General features: G+C 36.3%; 1 pseudogene; it reads left to right on the forward strand.

Annotated features, from left to right (window-relative positions):
* Nucleotides 1–423: 423 nt before the first annotated feature.
* LOC149200607 (protein SUPPRESSOR OF GENE SILENCING 3-like) lies at nt 424–13,029 on the forward strand (annotated as a pseudogene).
* Nucleotides 13,030–19,539: the final 6,510 nt, after the last annotated feature.

Genomic DNA, 19,539 nt, shown 5'->3' on the forward strand with positions numbered 1-19,539 from the left:
TTATATGATATGAATAGATTTCTCAAGCTTGTTATTTCGTTTTCAACACTTTAGCTCTTGAATTTGAAAATTTTATCGACAATATGAACATTCTCGAGTTTTTCTTTATCACTTAAGCTTAGTTGTTAACTCATTTGATGAGCTCATTTTGAAGCTTAGACAATGCCCATCGTAAGTTGTGTATGGTTTTAGTTTTTTTTAATAATTAGTGATAAACTTACATGCCCCTTGGTGAGTTGCGTATAGTTTTAGTTTTTTTAATAATTAATGATAAAGTTACATGCCCCTTTGTTTGCAGGGCATGTCGTCTTATTTAAAACTTTGCGCATGTGTGTGCCGGAGAGAACGTAGAATTTGCTCTTTCATTTCCAGGACTTGCAGTTTTTGGTGGCTGGGGTTTCTGTGAGGTAAGCTGCAATAAGAATGTGGAGAGGTGATTCATCTTCTCGGCAAAGTGAGGAAGGCTGGGAAGTTTCCTTCTCTCGCAAGGGCAAGAGCCAGGCCCCTCCAACAGCTGCAGCAAACCGACCAAATGGTGGTGCTTATGCCCCCGACAAGCCGGGAATCAAAGCTTGGAAGGGGAGAGGATCTCACAATGGGGAAGGTGAGAAACCTGACCGCTTGGAAAACCCTAGTGGTGGTCAAGCTCAAGTTTATAAGAAACGAGGATGGAATGAGTAAGGGACACCACAACAGAAGAATGGAAACCAAGAAAATATGACCAGTACAGCCAGGAATGCTTGCGGCTAGGGCCATGAAGTTAAGAACAGTTGGAAGCCCCAAAGGTCAGAGTCTGCTGTTGGGAAGATGAGCATGCAGGATGTTGTATTTCCTCCCCCGCTGGCCAATGGTTGGCAATGGGGAAGCCACAATGGCGGTAGCTACACGAGATTGAATTCTCCGATGGCATCACCAGCTCCTGGGAAAGTTGTTGGACATGGGGATGTAAATGTTGATGAAAATAGTTCTGAACTGTGAAGTAAGATGTTATCTAAACTTCTTCCTTTTGAGCAATCAAGGGACCCGTTGCATCAAACTAGTGGAGCTGGCTATCAGTCCAGTGATGGCAATGCAGATACTGATAATCTCGACAGCGATGAGTGCTTCATGGACCTCGATGACTGCGATTCTTGTTGGGGCTTTTTCTGATAAAATCCCAAAAACAAAAATTCAAACACACAGAGGCAATGCTCTGTTTCCTTTACTCCAGGATCTTTTGTGCACAGGGAAGCTTAAAAAAAAATTGACTGAAGAACAGAGTATCACACCACCATAAAATATTTCTATTCAAAAATATATTGCCTCATACATATTCATCCTCTTTTACTGAGAGGGATTTACCAAAAACAACATTCAACCAAAACTCTGTTTTCACCTGAGAATTTACTGAGCTGGGTTTACTGCTGTAAAACCCTTTTTACATTACTGCTGTAAAACAAATTTACATATGAAGATCAAAACATTATATGTCTTCTTCACTCCCCGCACTGCTGTGCATTTCCTCTTGCAAAAATCAACAGAGTTCAACTCCCTGGAAAATACATGCGCTCCGTCATTTTCTTTATGCAATGTGCATTAATACATAGTTTTTTTTCGCTGCTCCTTCGTTTTACAATGGCCAACACATGAAAAACATTACAGCACATGAGCTCTTTTTCATTCGACTCGTTATATGAAAATTACCCTAAAAACTGAAAACATATAAAACAAACACACATAATTATAATTACATTTTACGTGTCGTAAGAAAAAAAAACATAAAATTCATTAATAAAAGGTATGGTCAACGAGACTTGATTTTACTCCACGCTAAGCCTTTAATGTTGGTTTGTATGCAGCTTTACACAATCAACGAACGAGAGTGCTGGAGACAATCGAACGGCAGACAGAGATATCGGGAGGCATTTTGCTGCAGAAATTTAGCCTCCGAAATGTTGCGTAGGCTGACGTATGTGGAGGAACACGTGCCCAACTTTTATTGCATCGGGCTCAAATATACGGAAACAACTTTCACTCAAAAGCGGTCCGAAATGAAAGGCGGTTTTGCTGAGTGGTTTGGGTGAGGTACGACTGCGTTGAAATTACATATTCAACACTCCCCTTTAATTTCAACTGCTGGGCATTCAGTCATACCGAGACACTTCCTCAAAAATTCAAAGCTTTTCTGATCCAAAGGCTTTGTCAAAATGTCTGCAACCTGTTCCTGAGTCCTGCAATGTTCTAGGAAAATTTCTCCATTGGTCACCAATTCTCTGATGTAGTGAAACCTTGTGTCAATGTGTTTCGTTCTCTTATGAAACACTGTATTCTTTGACAATGCAATGGCTGAGCTATTGTTACAAAAAATCACTATCACTTTTGCCTGCTCTCGGCCTAATCTCCTCAACATTCTTCTCATCCACACTGCTTGACATGCTGCTGCTGTAGCTGCCACATATTCAGCCTCTGCTGTAGATAATGCTACAATGGACTGCTTCTTAGAAGCCCATGAAATGGCTCCTGAACCCATATGAAAAACATAACCGGAAGTGCTTTTCCGATCATATACACTTCTAGCCCAATCACTATCAGTGTATCCAACCAAATCTGAATGTTCTGAGACATTATATAAAATTCCAAACATTTTGGTACCTTTGACATACCTTAAAATTCTTTTTGCTGCCTGCCTATGTGCCTCCTTTGGTCTCTCCATAAATCTGGAAATTAAACTAACAACATACATAATGTCAGGCCTAGTTGCTGTTAAATACATAAGGCTGCCAACAATACTTTTGTACAAACTAGGATCAAAAACCTTGCTGGTGTCCTCTCTGCTGAGTTTTAATCCCATTACTGTGGGAGTGATCGCTGCCTTGCATTCTTGCATGTTAAATCTGCCTAACACTTGATTTACATATCTAGCTTGTGAGATAAAAATTCCTTTTTCAGTTTGATCTACTTCTATGCCTAAGAAGTATCTCAAGAAACCCATGTCAGTCATTTCAAATTCCTCTTTCACGACTGATTTAAAATTCTCAATGAGCTGATCATCATTACCTGTGAAAATAACATCATCAACATATAAGACAACAATTAAAATTTTACCATCTTTTTCTTTGATGTAGACGGTGGGTTCTCCTTCACACTTGTCAAATTCATTATCCAATAGATAAGAATCTATCCTGCTGTACCATGCTCTTGGCGCTTGCTTCAGCCCATAAAGAGATTTCTTCAATTTGCACACTTTGTGCTCTTCACCTTTCTTCTCATAGCCGAGAGGTTGTTCAATGTAAACCTATTCCATTAACACTCCATTTAGGAATGCTGACTTCACGTCCATTTGGTAGACTTTCCACTTGTTTTGAGCTGCTATAGACAGCACTGCTCTCACGGTTTCCATTCTTGCAACTGGTGCGAAAGTCTCCTCATAATCTCTCCCATACTGCTGCTTGTACCCCTTGACAACCAGCCTTGCCTTGTGCCTTTCTATCTTGCCTTCAGCATTGCTTTTGGTCTTGTAAACCCATTTCACTCCAATGACTTCTTTACCGTTTGGTAGCTCAACCAAATCCCATGTTTTGTTTCTCTCTATGGCATTCATCTCCTCATCCATAGCTTCTATCCATTTCCTATCTTTAATTGCATCTTCGAGATGAATAGGATCATCAACATGACAATACAAGGCAGATAAGGAATTCATTCCTTCATCATAAATGTCACTTAGATTTCTGAACTTCTTACCTCGTTCAATTGGTGTGCAAGTGCTTGAAGAGGCACTTGAATTTCCTCCTTGTGATGTGCTTGGAGAAGCACTTTCATGTATCCTCAATGGTGTCCCTTGCTGTCCTTGTGTTGGAGCTGCTGTTTGGGGATGCATTTCAGCCACCTCCTCATCATCTTCATCATGAGACAAATAGTTTTTAACATTAACTGTCTTCTCTATGCTTCCATCCCAAGCTTCCTCTTCAATGAATTGAACATCTCTGCTGACAAAAAACTTCTTGGTAGATGGGATATACAACCTGTAAGCTTTGGATTCCTCACTGTATCCAATGAAGATGCATTTCTCCCCTTTGCTGTCCAACTTCCTCCTTAGCTGATCTGGTATGTGTGCATAGGCCACACATCCAAAAGCTCTCATGTGGGTGACACCTTGCTTTCTCCCACTCCATGCTTCTTCCGGCACTTTGTTCAACACTGCTTTTGTAGGACACCTGTTCAAAATATACACTGCACAATTTACAGCTTCAGCCCAATAATCATTTGGCAAATGCTTTGCCTTCAACATGCTCCTCGCCATATCCATCATGGTCCTGTTCTTCCTTTCAGCAACTCCATTTTGCTGTGGGGTGTACCTTGCTGTAAACTGTTTATGAATTCCATTTTCTCTACAAAATCTTAGAAATTCATTGGAGATATACTCACCTCCTCTATCAATTCTCAAAACTTTAATGTGTAGCCCGCTTTGGTTTTCCACAAATGCCTTGAAATTTTGGAATTTCTCAAACACTTCACTTTTGTTTTTAAGGAAATATACCCAACTTTTTCTTGTAAAGTCATCAATGAATGTTAGGAAATATTGGCTGCCTGCTAATGATGGAGCTTGCATTGGTCCACATAAATCTGAGTGGATGATCTCTAAGGGTGCCTTTGCCCTTATGCTCTTCCCTGATGGAAAACTTTCTCTATGTTGTTTCCCCAATATGCAACCTTCACATAGGCTGTCAGATTTCTCTATCAATGGTAATCCTCTTACCATTCCTTTTCTACTTAACAAGTTTAGACCTCCAAAATTGAGATGTCCAAATCTCAAGTGCCACAACCAATTTTCATCCTTTGGCACGCTTTGGAAAGCCTCTTGGGTAACTGCTGCAATTTCTCCTTTGTTTTTCAAATCTGTCCTGATCCTCAGAGGGAACATCCTGTTCCTTGTCATTTTTACTTCAGCAATGCATCTTTTGCTGGGTGCTATATCCATGATGGTGCATACATCATTTTTAAAGAAAACATTGTACCCCTTATGGACAAGCTGTCCAATACTCAAGAGGTTACATCTCATTCCGGGGACATAGTAGACATATGCTATGGTTTTCCTTTCTCCCTGCTTTGTAAATATTTTTACCTCTCCTTTTCCCATAACAGAAATTTTGCTATCAGTTCCTAGTGTGACTTCTGATTTCACATTTTTATCTAGGGCAGAAAAGAAGGCTATGTTTCCTGTCATATGGTTGCTGCAACCTGAGTCTAAAAACCATATGTCCTCACTGTTTGTTTCAGCCATGTTACAAGCTAACAACACATTATTTTGGCTGATGTTTTCTCTAGTGACATTTGCATTTGGTCTATTATTTATATCATGCTCCTTCTTCCTACATTCACTGGCATAATGCCCATATTTTTTACAATAATAGCATTGGACATTGGATTTTTCATACCTTTGTCCTTGAGCATGATGTTGTCCTCTTTGTTGGTTGCTGCCTAGGCCTTGGTTCTGATTTGGATTACTGCCTCTTCCTTGAGCATTTGCTGGGCTGTTCCTTCCACCTCTGTTTTGGCTTCTACCTCTTCCTCTCTTGTTTCCTCTGCCTTGACCTCTTCCTCTTCCAAAGGACATATGCGTCTTGAAGGCTTGCTCTAGAGATGAGTTTTCATTTCTACTCAACCTCTGCTCATGTGTTATCAGTGATGCATGAAGCTCATCAACTGAAAAGTTCGAGAGATCCTTTATCTCCTCTATGGTGGTGACAATCGCATCAAACTTTGAGGGTAAGACCCTCAATATTTTCTCCACAATCCTCCTTTCTTCAATGGTTTCTCCATGAGTCCTCATCTGTGTGACCAAACCAATCACATGTGTGAAGAATGAGTCAATATTATCTGACTCCTTCATGCTCAGATTCTCAAAATCGTTTCTCAGCAATTGTAGTTTTGTTGTCTTCACTCTCTCCATGCCTTGATAGGATGTCTTGAGGGTTTTCCATGCTTCATTTGCTGTCTTAGCTGCTTCTAACCTTGGAAACACACTCTGGTCTACTGCTAGATACAACAACATACAAGCTTTTCAATCCTTCTTCCTATTACTCTTCAGCAGATCTCTCTCTGCTGGAGTTAATCTATTAAACTCAGTTTCATCTGCTGGTTCTTCAAAACCATCTTCAACTATTTCCCATAAATCTTGAGAGGCAAACAGGGCTCTCATACTTATTGACCAGTAGTCATAGTTCTTCCCATTAAACTGTGGGAGCTGGGTATTAAACATACCCATACCAGTGCTTGTGCTGGCCATTCCTTGCATCCTTAGTTATGCTTCAATTTCTTGACTGTGTATTTTAAAACAACTGACTGCTTCTTCAGCAACACATAAAAAAACTTTGTGAAATACCTGTGTATTTTCTTGACTGAGCCTTCACTCTGCTGGAGAAGATTTATTGCTGCAACAAAAGACTCCTCCTTTCAGCTTCTTTGTCACCTTCAAAGAGCCTAAACCTACTCTGATACCACTGTTGGGGATTTTTCTGATAAAATCCCAAAAACAAAAATTCAAACACACAGAGGCAATGCTCTGTTTCCTTTACTCCAGGATCTTTTGTGCACAGGGAAGCTTAAAAAAAATTGACTGAAGAACAGAGTATCACACCACCATAAAAGATTTCTATTCAAAAATATATTGCCTCATACATATTCATCCTCTTTTACTGAGAGGGATTTACCAAAAACAACATTCAACCAAAACTCTGTTTTCACCTGAGAATTTACTGAGCTGGGTTTACTGCTGTAAAACCCTTTTTACATTACTGCTGTAAAACAAATTTACATATGAAGCTCAAAACATTATATGTCTTCTTCACTCCCCGCACTGCTGTGCATTTCCTCTTGCAAAAATCAACAGAGTTCAACTCCCTGGAAAATACATGCGCTCCACCATTTTTCTTTATGCACTTTTGTGCATTAATACATAGTTTTTTGTCGTTGCTCCTTCGTTTTACAATGGCCAACACATGAAAAACATTACAGCACACGAGCTCTTTTTCATTCGACTCGTTATATGAAAATTACCCTAAAAACTAAAAACATATGTAAAAACAAACACACATAATTATAATTACATTTTACGTGCCGTAAGAAAAAACATAAATATCTACCTACGCATATGACAATTCATTAATAAAAGGTATGGTCAACGAGACTTGATTTTACTCCACGCTAAGCCTTTAATGTTGGTTTGTATGCAGCTTTACACAATCAACGGACGAGAGTGTTGGAGACAATCGAACGGCGGACAAAGATATCGGGAGGCATTTTGCTGCAGAACTTTAGCCTCCGAAATGTTGCGTAGGCTGACGTATGTGGAGGAACACGTGCCCAAATTTTATTGCATCGGGCTCAAATATACGGAAACAACTTTCACTCAAAAGCGGTCCGAAATGAAAGGCAGTTTTGCTGAGTGGTTTGGGTGAGGTACGACTACGTTGAAATTACATATTCAACACTCCCCTTTAATTTCAACTGCTGGGCATTCAGTCATACCGAGATACTTCCTCAAAAATTCAAAGCTTTTCTGATCCAAAGGCTTTGTCAAAATGTCTGCAACCTGTTCCTGAGTCCTGCAATGTTCTAGGACAATTTCTCCATTGTTCACCAATTCTCTGATGTAGTGAAACCTTGTGTCAATGTGTTTCGTTCTCTTATGAAACACTGTATTCTTTGACAATGCAATGGCTGAGCTATTGTCACAAAAAATCACTGTCACTTTTGCCTGCTCTCGGCCTAAGCTCCTCAACATTCTTCTCATCCACACTGCTTGACATGCTACTGCTGTAGCTGCCACATATTCAGCCTCTGCTGTAGATAATGCTACAATGGACTGCTTCTTAGAAGCCCATGAAAAGGCTCCTGAACCCATATGAAAAACATAACCGGAAGTGCTTTTCCGATCATCTACACTTTCAGCCCAATCACTCTCAGTGTATCCAACCAAATCTGAATGTTCTGAGACATTATATAAAATTCCAAACATTTTGGTACCTTTGACATACCTTAAAATTCTTTTTGCTGCCTGCCAATGTGCCTCCTTTGGTCTCTCCATAAATCTGGAAATTAAACTAACAGCATACATAATGTCAGGCCTAGTTGCTCTTAAATACATAAGGCTGCCAACAATACTTTTGTACAAACTAGGATCAAAATCCTTGCTGGTGTCCTCTCTGCTGAGTTTTAATCCCATTACTGTGGGAGTGATCGCTGCCTTGCATTCTTGCATGTTAAATCTGCCTAACACTTGATTTACATATCTAGCTTGTGAGATAAAAATTCCTTTTTCATTTTGATCTACTTCTATGCCTAAGAAGTATCTCAAGAAACCCATGTCAGTCATTTCAAATTCCTCTTTCATGACTGATTTAAAATTCTCAATGAGTTGATCATCATTACCTGTGAAAATAATATCATCAACATATAAGACAACAATTAAAATTTTACCATCTTTTTCTTTGATGTAGATGGTGGGTTCTCCTTCACACTTGTCAAATTCATTATCCAATAGATAAGAATCTATCCTGTTGTACCATGCTCTTGGCGCTTGCTTCAGCCCATAAAGAGATTTCTTCAATTTGCACACTTTGTGCTCTTCACCTTTCTTCTCATAGCCGAGAGGTTGTTCAATGTAAACCTCTTCCATTAACACTCCATTTAGGAATGCTGACTTCATGTCCATTTGGTAGACTTTCCACTTGTTTTGAGCTGCTATAGACAGCACTGCTCTCACGGTTTCCATTCTTGCAACCGGTGCGAAAGTCTCCTCATAATCTCTCCCATACTGCTGCTTGTACCCCTTGACAACCAGCCTTGCCTTGTGCCTTTCTATCTTGCCTTCAGCATTGCTTTTGGTCTTGTAAACCCATTTCACTCCAATGACTTCTTTACCGTTTGGTAGCTCAACCAAATCCCATGTTTTGTTTCTCTCTATGGCATTCATCTCCTTATCCATAGCTTCTATCCATTTCCTATCTTTAATTGCATCTTCGAAATGAATAGGATCATCAACATGACAATACAAGGCAAATAAGGAATTCATTCCTTCATCATAAATGTCACTTAGATTTCTGAACTTCTTACCTCGTTCATTTGGTGTGCAAGTGCTTGAAGATGCACTTGAATTTCCTCCTTGTGATGTGCTTGGAGAAGCACTTTCATTTATCCTCAATGGTGTCCCTTGCTGTCCTTGTGTTGGCGCTGCTGTTTGGGGATGCATTTCAGCCACCTCCTCATCATCTTCATCATGAGACAAATAGTTTTTAACATTAACTCTCTTCTCTATGCTTCCATCCCAAGTTTCCTCTTCAATGAATTGAAAATCTCCGCTGAAAAAAAACTTCTTGGTAGATGGGATATACAACCTGTAAGCTTTGGATTCCTCACTGTATCCAATGAAGATGCATTTCTCCCCTTTGTTGTCCAACTTCCTCCTTAGCTGATCTGGTATGTGTGCATAGGCCACACATCCAAAAACTCTAATGTGGGTGACACCTTGCTTTCTCCCACTCCATGCTTCTTCCGGCACTTTGTTCAACACTGCTTTTGTAGGACACCTATTCAAAATATACACTGCACAATTTACAGCTTCAGCCCAATAATCATTTGGCAAATGCTTTGCCTTCAACATGCTCCTCGCCATATCCATGATGGTCCTGTTCTTCCTTTCAACAACTCCATTTTGCTGTGGGGTGTACCTTGTTGTAAACTGTTTATGAATTCCATTTTCTCTACAAAATCTTAGAAATTCATTGGAGATATACTCACCTCCTCTATCAGTTCTCAAAACTTTAATGTGCAGCCCGTTTTGGTTTTCCACAAATGCCTTGAAATTTTGGAATTTCTCAAACACTTCACTTTTGTTTTTAAGGAAATATACCCAACTTTTTCTTGTAAAGTCATCAATGAATGTTAGGAAATATTGGTTGCCTGCTAATGATGGAGCTTGCATCGGTCCACATAAATCTGAGTGGATGATCTCTAAGGGTGCCTTTGCCCTTATGCTCTTCCCTGATGGAAAACTTTCTCTATGTTGTTTCCCCAATATGCAGCCTTCACATAGGCTGTCCAGTTTCTCTATCAATGGTAATCCTCTTACCATTCCTTTTCTGCTTAACAAGTTTAGACCTCCAAAATTGAGATGTCCAAATCTCAAGTGCCACAACCAATTTTCATCCTTTGGCACGCTTTGGAAAGCCTCTTGGGTAACTGCTGCAATTTCTCCTTTGTTTTTCAAATCTGTCCTGATCCTCAGAGGGAACATCCTGTTCCTTGTCATTTTTGCTTCAGCAATGCATCTTTTGCTGGGTGCTATATCCATGATGGTGCATACATCATTTTTAAAGAAAACATTGTACCCCTTATGGACAAGCTGTCAAATACTCAAGAGGTTACATCTCATTTCGGAGACATAGTAGACATCTGCTATGGTTTTCCTTTCTCCCTGCTTTGTAAATATTTTTACCTCTCCTTTTCCCATAACAGAAATTTTGCTATCAATTCCTAGTGTGACTTCTGATTTCACATTTTTATCTAGGGCAGAAAAGAAGGCTATGTTTCCTGTAATATGGTTGCTGCAACCTGAGTCTAGAAACCATATGTCCTCACTGTTTGTTTCAGCCATGTTACAAGCTAACAACACATTATTTTGGCTGATGTTTTCTCTAGTGACATTTGCATTTGGTCTATTATTTATATCATGCTCCTTCTTCCTACATTCACTGGCATAATGCCCATATTTTTTACAATAATAGCATTGGACATTGGATTTTTCATACCTTTGTCCTTGAGCATGATGTTGTCCTCTTTGTTGGTTGCTGCCTTGGCCTTGGTTCTAATTTGGATTACTGCCTCTTCCTTGAGCATTTGCTGGGCTGTTCCTTCCACCTCTGTTTTGGCTTCTACCTCTTCCTCTCTTGTTTCCTCTGCCTTGACCTCTTCCTCTTCCAAAGGACATCTGGGTCTTGAAGGCTTGCTCTAGAAATGAGTTTTCATTTCTACTCAACCTCTGCTCATGTGTTATCAGTGATGCATGAAGCTCATCAACTGAAAAGTTCGAGAGATCCTTTGTCTCCTCTATGGTGGTGACAATCGCATCAAACTTTGAGGGTAAGACCCTCAATATTTTCTCCACAATCCTCCTTTCTTCAATGGTTTCTCCATGAGTCCTCATCTGTGTGACCAAACCAATCACATGTGTGAATAATGAGTCAATATTATCTGACTCTTTCATGCTCATATTCTCAAAATATTTTCTCAGCAATTGTAGTTTTGCTGTCTTCACTCTCTCCATGCCTTGATAGGCTGTCTTGAGGGTTTGCCATGCTTCATTTGCTGTCTTAGCTGCTGCTAACCTTAGAAACACACTCTGGTCTATTGCTAGATACAACAACATACGGGCTTTTGAATCCTTCTTCCTATTGCTCTTCAACAGATCTCTCTCTGCTGGAGTTAATCTATTAAACTCAGTTTCATCTGCTGGTTCTTCAAAACCATCTTCAACTATTTCCCATAAATCTTGAGAGGCAAACAGGGCTCTCATAGTTATTGACCAGTAGTCATAGTTCTTCCCATTAAACTGTGGGAGCTGGGTATTAAACATACCCATACCAGTGCTTGTTCTGGCCATTCCTTGCATCCTTAGTTATGCTTCAATTTCTTGACTGTGTATTTTAAAACCACTGACTGCTTCTTCAGCAACACATAAAAAAACTTTGTGAAATACCTGAGTATTTTCTTGACTGAGCCTTCACTCTGCTGGAGAAGATTTCTATTCAAAAATATATTGCCTCATACATATTCATCCTCTTTTACTGAGAGGGATTTACCAAAAACAACATTCAACCAAAACTCTGTTTTCACCTGAGAATTTACTGAGCTGGGTTTACTGCTATAAAACCCTTTTTTACATTACTGCTGTAAAACAAATTTACATATGAAGATCAAAACATTATATGTCTTCTTCACTCCCCGCACTGCTATGCATTTCCTCTTGCAAAAATCAACAGAGTTCAACTCCCTGGAAAATACATGCACTCCACCATTTTTCTTTATGCACTGTTGTGCATTAATACATGGTTTTTTTTCGCTGCTCCTTCGTTTTACAATGGCCAACACATAAAAAACATTACAGCACACGAGCTCTTTTTCATTCGACTCGTTATATGAAAATTACCCTAAAAACTAAAAACATATGTAAAAACAAACACACATAATTATAATTACATTTTACGTGCCGTAAGAAAAAACATAAATATCTACCTACGCATATGACAATTCATTAATAAAAGGTAAACATATGTAAAAACAAACACACACAATTATAATTACATTTTACGTGCCGTAAGAAAAAAAACATAAATATCTACCTACGCATATGACAATTCATTAATAAAAGGTATGGTCAACGATACTTGATTTTACTCCACACTAAGCTTTCAATGTTGATTTGTATGCAGCTTTACACAATCAACGCACGAGAGTGCTGGAGACAATCGAACGGCGGACAGAGATATCGGGAGGCATTTTGCTGCAGAACTTTAGCCTCCGAAATGTTGCGTAGGCTCACGTATGTGGAGAAACACGTGCCCAACTTTTATTGCATTGGGCTCAAATATACGGAAACAACTTTCACTCAAAAGCTGTCCGAAATGAAAGGCGGTTTTGCTGAGCGGTTTGGGTGAGGTACGACTGCGTTGAAATTACATATTCAACAATTCTGAAGGGAGCGATGCTAGCCATGAGACTCGGAAGAAAATAAATGGTCAAGTAATTTTTGAATCCTTGAATAGGTTGAGTCTTGAAGAAGTGAATGATCGGGAGAGGCAGTGGCATTGCCCAACATGTAGAGGCGGTGTTGGGGAAATCGATTGGTATAGGGGTATGCAGCCTATTTTAGCCCATGCCAAAACTATGAGAACAAAGATGGTAAAGGTGCACCAAAAAATTGCAGAAGCGCTGGAAGAAGAGTTAAGGAGGAGGAGCTGCATGTGTAATTTCCGAGGAAATGTTTGCAAGTGAAAGGGCTTGCAGGATCTAGTAAACAATCAGGAAATTGTTTGGCCTCCTATGGTTATAATTCAGAACACGCTCCTTGATCAACACGAAAATGAACATGTATGTACTATAAGCTTCAGAGGGACACACTGCCACGGAGAATATGGACCTGGAATGTCATAAAAACTTCATGCTATCATAGTTTCTTTATTTTTAATAGAAGAAGTGGATAATGGTTCTACAATCTGTCCATATAGTGTAATTATTTTTGGCTCCCTCATTTACATGCAGTTCCTGGTGGGTTTGCTCCTGGCCTGGACTGCAACTCAGAATTTAAATTGAGAACTCAATAAAGTATGCCCAAGAAGTAGTCTTAAATTTAAACCAAGAGTTCAGAGGCTTAACCAAGTAATCCCATGTTGGTTTTTTCTTTTAGCCTTTCAGGGTAAATTTTGGGTTTTGAATGTTTTGTCTTGGAGTATGAATTCTCATGTCCTGATTCCAGTAGTGGGGACTGTATGCAGAAAGCAAGCTAGTTTACTGTGATTTTTGTTTTGCAAAAGTGAAGTGGGGCCAATTCAAGATATTTCAAAGAAACTTTTAGTCGATAAAGATAGCTAATAATAGTTTTAATGCCGGCTTGGTAAGTTGTATTCCATCTAGATTTCATCACATTACGTGCTTAAAGTTGTGGAAATGCAAGGTTGTATGAATCTTTATATAAGTTACCAAGGTGTGATTTTTACTATATAAGTGACCAAGTGGTGATTTTAACTAACAGACTTTTTTAAATACGCAACAAACGAAGATTGGCTATATTTTTTTTGGAAATCTGCATCTGTTAAATATAACGTCTAAGGGGAAGTTGTTTCACATTGTATTTGGCCAATGGATTAACAAAGTTGACCTCTGAGCCAAAGCTCTACCTTGTTATAGGGTTTAGCAAAATGCGGGATATAAAACAGTTTTATGTTGACACAGTTACAAATCTAAGTAAGCCTAAGTGAGCAGAGAGAACTGTGCAAGCTACAGGTCAACGGCGTACATGATTTTTAATATTTTGGTAGATTTTGTCTAAAATCTAATGAACATATCTTTTAACACCAGAAATTTAAGCTATATAATCTACCATTTGAGTGTCCAAAGATTTATTAAAACACTATATTTATTTATATATTCAAAAACACTTTTTAATTACCAAAAAATACAATCTCACACAAAATTTATCACTAAATTAAAAAATCAAAAACATAAAAAATCAAAAACGTCGAATAAAACTATGCCTATGTGTTATGTGGAATCACTATCATCATTTGTTTCCGTTAAAGTTTTCGTGTCAAAGTGTCTGATCACAAAATCTCTTTGTGAAAGTGTCCATGTTGGCTGATTTTTCTCCTTAACTTTACATAATGGTATAAGAATTTTTTTTGTTACTTTACCTTTCTGAACGCGGAAAGTATTTTACAGTGTATGCTACAAACATTTAATTTGTTCTCAGCGTACTAAAATATGATATGATGACTGTGATACTTAACATTTGAAGGTTGGGCGAAGTAAATGGAGCTTAAGATAGTATGGGTTTGTTGTTAATTTGTTTTTTCATTCTTATCAAAGACCGTAATTATTTAATTCAAGTAATTATATGGTTTTGTAATTAACATAAATTTATATTAATTCTAGATTTATCATGGACAGAAACAGATGAAATCTCTAGAAATGTAAACATTTAATTGATTATTTACATATTAGACGATGATAGGTTCCTTACGATTTCTAACCTAAGTATATTTTTAATCACAAAAGCAAAGTGAGTCTGTTTGTTTTAGAACTTTCAGAGGATTCTCTCAAAGTATTCAAATTTCTAAAATTTTATCCAAAAAGAATCAATTTTATGTACGAAAATCTTTCCCATAGAGTTCTTAATTCACACTGCGAGACTGTAAAAAAATGGAGCTGATTTATTGCATTGTTACCTTATGGTCCAGAAACTTTATTTTTAAGTTTTAATATATGTTGATCTTTTCCATTATTAATACAATCTCTTTTTCAGTTTTATAATTTCTCCATTGATGGTCATACTTAATATACTTCGAAATTTAAGGAGCTTTATTTTTCATTTCATTGGACACACTGTTTTGCACCTCCTGTATATGTTCTCAAATTGAGTTGGCATTTTGAAAATTTCAATATCTGATTGTTATACTGGGCTCGCATACTATGACAAATCCAATTTTATGTTAGATGGGTTATGTCCTAGTCTCTTGAGGGAAAAGTTTGGAAAGTGAACTGCTTGATTTGAATTTTTGTTGATTTGATGAATTATACTTGTATCTGTGCAGTGCATCAAAAATTGATGAGAATTGTTATACTTGAAAGGGTTTTTCTGTGACCCAAGAAATGGATGGGAAACAAATTGAATCTTAAATAAAAGTTTAGAGAGTTTACATGTATCCGATTTGGTGATCAAATCTAACACTAGCCAGTGAGATATATTATCTTGCCCAATACTTGTTTATGCGGGTAAAGCTCGGGGTATCATATTCAAACCCTGTTGCTTTTTAATTCTACCCAGATTAAATACTATGTTTTGACCAGGCATGCAACCCCACTTTATTTTACAGTGAACAAGGGAGTGAAGATTACCGTCAATGGCTCTACAAAGTAGCAGTGATAGAGAATTCATATGTAATTTCTCAAAATTTGTTAATTGATAAAAAATGTCATCCCAAAAACAAAAGTTTGGAAACCTCATAAGTTATCTTAGTTCAAGTGTTTCTACTTTGTTCTAATACAGGTTACAATCTAGCATCAATATCTTTTTTTAATAATTTACAAATATTTATTATTATTAATTTCACAAAAATACTCTAAATAACTTAGATTTAATTTAACAATTACTAACATAACACAAATACACTAAACTTAAATTTAATATCACAATTAATACAACTTTTATAATTTAGTCTTTTACACTTTTTAAACGACTACTTCTTACTCAATAATAATTCAATTAACATATGAAAAAAAAGTAGCAAGTCCATTATTCATTATTAAACCAATCATAACCTAACTTAATAACTACCCTACTAGCTGCTAGACAAATGTGAATAGCCACGACACATAGTTGTCAGGCCGTGGGCTGCCATGGATAATGGCATTTACATTGTTAATTGTCACTCTCGTCATTCCGGTAACCCTAGATGTCTCCAATCCCCAGTAACCCTGCATTTTTTTTCAGCAAGGCCGGCCATTTCCCAATGACACTGTAGCATTGTATATACCCATGAAATGTTTATTAGAAGGATTCGAAATGACGATCTCGGTCCAGAGAATATCTTTAACTATACTGGAGATCTTGATATCTTGATAGCTCGTGAAGTTTCAAGGTATCATCCAAATATATGCGATATAATCTACCATTCATTTTTAATATGACTTTTCATATGACTACTAGTTATGATGATTAATAACATGCAATTTTTTAAGAAGTTATTTGTATTATTTATGAAATTAAAAAATAGATTATGAAAAATAGATTATTAGTATTATTATAATTTTTTCAAATAATAAATTATAAAAAAAAATAATTAATTATACTATTGTTTAAGCTTTTTATTTATCTTTTTTATGTTTTTATATGTTCACTTTCACAATTATGTATTGGCATTTTTTTTGTTTAGCTAAGTAAATTTTACATTTATGTTTAAATTTGTGTTATTGTTTGAATTTATAAATTGAAACTATTTATAAATGAAGTTTAATTTATAATTTTTTTTAATATTATATATATATATATATATATTTTGTAGAAATTGGCAATTGAGTTAACCTTGTATTCACGTGACATAAGTCAATTTGAATAGTCTTCCTCTCCATTGAAAAATTTACTCGAAGGTATTTGAACCTTGGACCTTTTAATTTACACAATACTTCATCTCATCACAATCTATGATAATAATTTATGTCAAATTTCCCCCCCCCTCACAGCTGGTGCGAGTACAGGCTAAATGTCATACCAGTGATAAACTTGAATGGTGATTCCAATCACCTGCCTAGTCACATGCGCATTTGAATGCACAGGTATAGTTTGATAACTCTTCACACACCATGGGCATTAACGGATTCAATGGACATGTACACTTTCCTGACTTTAAATTATAGGTAAATTATGGCCAACTATAATGGCATGGATTGGAAACTTGAAGTGCGAGAAGGAAGCTATGATAGAGCATGGAAGCTTCCATATTTGGATCAACAATGGTTACAACAAATTTGTATTGTTTATCCCTCTCCTTTGCAGGATATGTTGGCCCTTAATTATCATGTCGTCATTTTCCGTTTCAGGTATGTTTACATTTGTCAGCCCCTCCTTATTCCTTCTTTGGTTTTCTCAAAGTTGGTGTGTATGCATCTCACTACACCTCTTATTTTTCCTTCAACACACTATTGCATTTGCATGAATATTGTGGGGATTAGGATGGCCGGATAACCTAACCTACTGGTTCGTCTCTCACCTAGGATCTTTTGTCTCCTTTTCATCTATCAGACACAACAGGTGGAAGTCTCCAAATCACAAGGGAATTCACCCTCTCCGGGCATAGTACCTCACATTGGAAGTTTACTTTCTCGATTAGTAGCCAAATAGTGATGGCTTCAGGTTACTGTCAAGAATTCTTGCACCCTACAGTAATTGGCACATAAGTGTCCCATCTGTGGAGCTCAATTATCATCATTTCTTTAGCTCAAGGCTCTCAGTTATGTAGGGAGGGGCATCATATAAAAAGAAATAGTTGTCAAACACATGGTCGTCATGACGCTTGTGACCATGGTGCTCGTAGTTAGGTTGCTTATAGTCGTGGTCACACTGATCTTTCTCGGGGTGCTCGTGGTTTCAATGCTCATGGCCGATGCTATGCTAAAGGTTGGGATGTTCGTGGCAGAGGATATGGTTAAGGCACACATGGTTTGAGGCAAGGCATTGCTCTTGCTCTGCCTGTTCATCATAGAACACGTTTTCTAGCTAAGTGCAACCTTATGCACATCGTCTATATTTTTAGCAAATGAAGTCTTTTAAAAGTTGCAAGCTCAATTTTGTTGTTTTGTATGTCAATTGTTGGTTGGTAAATCCAATATATTTTGGAAACTTATTTTTATAATTTGGTTAAACTAAGTCTTCACAACCTCATGGTGATTTACTTGTCTTAATTTCCCTTAGAGCAAAATCAATAAAACAAAAATAATCGTTTGTAATATCTATTTGAAATAATGAAATATCAAGCTTAATTTTTTTAGATGAAATTTATATTTAATTTTAAATTAAATTATTATTTAACAATCATAAACTTTAATATCTTGAAATTCTCCTTAAGTTAAAATGTTTAAATCAAATCCTCTAACATATTTTTTTATAATATAAATTTAAATATTATCTCAATTTCTATATGCAATTACCCAATAAATTTTATAATATGCATTTCAAAATTTCAAAATTTTCATATTTTGGTTGTTTTTTTTAACTAAACTATAATACATTTGAAATATTAATTCAAGAAACAAAAGTTGATGTAAATTTTAAAGTTGATATCAAAATAAAAAAATTGATTTAAGGAAAAAAAGTTAATGCAAATTTCAAAAATTAATTAAAAATAATGTAAATTTCAAAACATTTCTTTTATATATATATATATATATATATATATCACAATTTTAATTATAGTGAAACATCTAATTATATGACTAACTATTTTAAAATATTATATAATTAACTATAATCATAAACAATGATGTATAATCATATACAGACCACTCACCTGATATATATTATGATCACTAAATTTTACCAAAATTTTCATAGTGACATTATATTAATATATATGAAATTCAATTATTTTGATGTAGATTCAAAACACTTAATTTCATAATATTGTATTCCTAAAAGATTACCATAATTTTAAAATGTAATAAAAGATTAATTCATAAGGATGTAAATTTTAAAATTTAATTAAAAATTTAATGTTTAATTGAATGTAATAAAAATAATTAATATATTATATATTTATTTTTAAAATTAATCTATATATTTGCCACTTTTAATTACAACTAATTTAAAAAATATATATATCTCTTAAAAAAAATATAATAATAACTTTAGTATTCTTTAACTTTTATTTATTTATTACAAAGAGAACCCATGATGTTAATATATATCAACCCCTCTCATATATATATATGATAATCACTAAATATTTCAGAGTTACACCATATTTTAATACATAATATATATTAATAATTTGATTATTTTATAATGGAGTGATTAAAAAGTTCAAAACGATGATCGAGTTGTAATGCTTTAACTTAAGAGACTACCATGACTTAGTATACTTTGATATTTCAAACCTCTGTTTATCAGCGATAGCACGAGCGTTGAAATCTGCTCTTCCCCAAACTTATATAAATAAGTTCCCAATATAGTCCACCTTCGCATCTAGTGAGAAAGAAAATAGGTTTGTCATTAATTGAGACTGCGCCTCCTTG

This window comes from Pinus tabuliformis, chromosome 2_1, assembly GCF_031772625.1.
Source record: "Pinus tabuliformis cultivar Carrire ecotype Pingquan chromosome 2_1, CPIR1, whole genome shotgun sequence".
Taxonomy (NCBI): domain Eukaryota; kingdom Viridiplantae; phylum Streptophyta; class Pinopsida; order Pinales; family Pinaceae; genus Pinus; species Pinus tabuliformis.